General features: G+C 38.6%; 1 non-coding gene across 1 annotated transcript; it reads left to right on the forward strand.

Annotated features, from left to right (window-relative positions):
* Nucleotides 1-204: 204 nt before the first annotated feature.
* On the forward strand, nucleotides 205-311 carry LOC120070470. The gene has a single exon (XR_005479965.1). It is a non-coding gene; the product is annotated as a small nucleolar RNA R71 (small nucleolar RNA).
* The last annotated feature ends 2592 nt before the right edge of the window (nucleotides 312-2903 follow it).

A 2903-nucleotide genomic window follows, 5' to 3' on the forward strand; every position in this document is an offset into this window, starting at 1 on the left:
CCATTACTCACATTACCTTTTCTGGGCTTTGTTCTTTGGTCGCTTTCTTACCAATCTTCGTGGTTTTCCGAGATGCGATCAAGAATATTATTTCCTTCATCATATGTTTTGTCCAGCAGACCTCCTGTTGCTGCCGCATTGGTAGCTGTCTGTGATGCAGAATTGAGTCCATGATAGAAAATCTCCATTTGGAGGCAATCTAACAATCCATTGTGTGGGCAGTCGCATACTAGTCTCTTGAATCTCACCCATGCATCACTAAGCGATTCATCTTCTTCTTGTTCAAAATTGGTGATCAATTTCCTCCTTCTAGCATTTTCTGTGGGAGGGAAATACTTCTTCATAAACTTCTCCACAACTTGCTCCCACGACGTTATCTCTCTTGGTTCGAGAGAGTATGCCCATTTTCTTGCTTTATCGCATAGTGAAAATGGAAATAACGTGAGTCGAACCTCTTCTAAGAAAATATTAGAGAACACAAATGTGTTGCAAATTTCAATGAAGCTTTATAGATGGGCGTGCAGATCTTCACCACGCCATCCTCCGAACTGTCTTACTGTTTGTATCATTTATAACATTACTGGCTTCATCTCGAACCTTGATCCATCCAATGTTGGTCTCATGATTCCTGGGGAGAGATCATACAAGTTTGGTGATGCATAGTCCCGGATGGGTCTATTACGATCATTTGCCAGTAGGATAGGATTTGCCATTATGTTGTTTTCATTTGCTATTCGTTCCTCAGGTTGTTTAGCCATTCTGTGAACTCTTCCTTGTTGTTTACGTTTGTTTCTCTGTCTTTTGTGAAAAGTTCTTTCGATCTCTGGGTCGTACTTGAGCTTAGGAGTATGTCCTTCACTCATACGACGCTTGCTTCTTCCTTCACAGATGGAATGGCAATACAACAAAGGTCGAAAGCTGCAAAGATCAAAGAGGTTTGATGTTAGCGCAATCTATACTGTAATCCCTGACAATGGCGCCAAAACCTTGAGATGTTGATTTATCATGCAATGTAGGGATGTGTGGATGCAATGATCATACAAGTTTTCCTAACAAAGCCCACGTATAAGCCTTCTTAGGGTCTTGATAAATCTAGGGTCGAACGCAGGGATTACTAAATGGAAAATCTAAGGTCAAACGCAGGGATGTTTCTAGCAGTCTCTCGACCTCTCCAAAAATTAATTTCTTTTCAAGAATTCCCTTCCCTTGACTTCGCCTCACCTCTTTGCCCTTACTTTTAGGTTGGTAGCATTGGGTATTTATAGATTTCAAGGTGAAGCAATTCTTCTCACTAATGATTGCATGGATGGGCAGCATTAATTTCCATACTTTGTTGCGTCGTCTGAAAGTCACCAAAAATTCAATGTATTTGCAACGGTATGGTCTTTAATAGCTGTTAACTATATTTCAGAATTGAGCGTTATCAGCTTTACGTCCCATCATGTTTTATTATGTTGTTCGCCTTTATGCAAGCTATTTAAGCGATCGTTTTTTAGGTACTTCTTGGATCGTAAAATCAAATGTGCCATCGCATTGTATCCTTGGATCGCAATTTCAGACGTGCCATCACATTGTACTTGCACAGAATAACGCAATTTAACTGCTTTTATGTGATGAGCATTAGCGATTGCAATTTCTTTTAGTTTGGCGCATTCAATCATAATATTGCGTATTTGAACATCGCTTTCTCCCATTGTTTTAATAATTTGAGCTTTAATAACTTGTTTTTCTACCGGTTATCAATGTTCTACCAAATAGACCTAGAAATCTTAAACTTTCTATACTTTGATCCAATCGAAGTATTTCAGTTTTATTTTACCTGACAAATTTTGTACACTCTAAAAGTTTCAAGTGTTGTAAACTTATTACTTTAAATAAGTACTTGCCTTCATAGATTTCTAGCCGTTTAAAATATCTAAATATTTGCATATGACTTTTAACTAGGTTGGTTCTTAATAGAAGTTGCTATGCAATAGAGCAAACATAACTTTCGCTAATGAACATTTCATTTACAAAAATATATGTAATTTGTTCTTTACAATAAGATAAGCTAACTCTTATTACAAAAGCTAAAAAAATTAGCAATATCTCCCACTGGTCAATCTGAGGATAGCTAGCAATCTTCAGGAACTAGTTTGCCTGTTTTGCTTTCTCTGCTCATTTCTCAGCAGGTACTGAGGGCAGTTCCTCTTCCAGTACCCTTCCTCATTGGAGTGGAAACACTTTCCTTTGTTTACAATGTTAGTCTTGCCTTTTCTCCCAGTAGTTTTCTTCTTCCATTTCCTTTTGCTCTACTTAAATGGAATACTCTTACTCTGTGAATAGAATGCAACATCAAGCTTTTTGGAGGACGTTCCTCTCTTCTCAGCGGTAGTAACATATACTTCTGGTTCCAGACCTTTAGCTCTCATCATAGTCTGGTAAGCCTGCAGCTCATTCAGAAGAGTAGTTAAGCTGTATTCAATTTTATTCATAAGCACGCCCGTGCAAAACTATAGAAAACTATTCAGTAGAGATTCTAAAATAAAATCGACTTGGCTTCTCTCGTCAACGATAGCCCCATTTACTTCCGCCACATTGAAATGGCCATCATGTCCAGGACATTTTCTCTAAACAGAGGCCCCATCTTTCATGTGGCATTTATAAACGTACTTAATAGCATAATGCCTAAGGGAGAAGGACGATTGTCCGAACATCCCATGTAGAGATTCCATAATCTTTTTGGCAATACCTATATCAACATGTTTCTTCGCCAAAACATCAGATATGCTGGCGAGGATATAGGCACGGGCTTTGTCATTCGCCCTGATCCATCTATTGTACGCATCCCGAACAGTTCGATTTGCGTTAGAGCTTAGAATGGGAGGACAATCCTCTGTTAAGACGAACCGTAAATTGTCTAT

The sequence above is a fragment of the Benincasa hispida genome, chromosome 1, assembly GCF_009727055.1.
Source record: "Benincasa hispida cultivar B227 chromosome 1, ASM972705v1, whole genome shotgun sequence".
Lineage (NCBI taxonomy): Eukaryota > Viridiplantae > Streptophyta > Magnoliopsida > Cucurbitales > Cucurbitaceae > Benincasa > Benincasa hispida.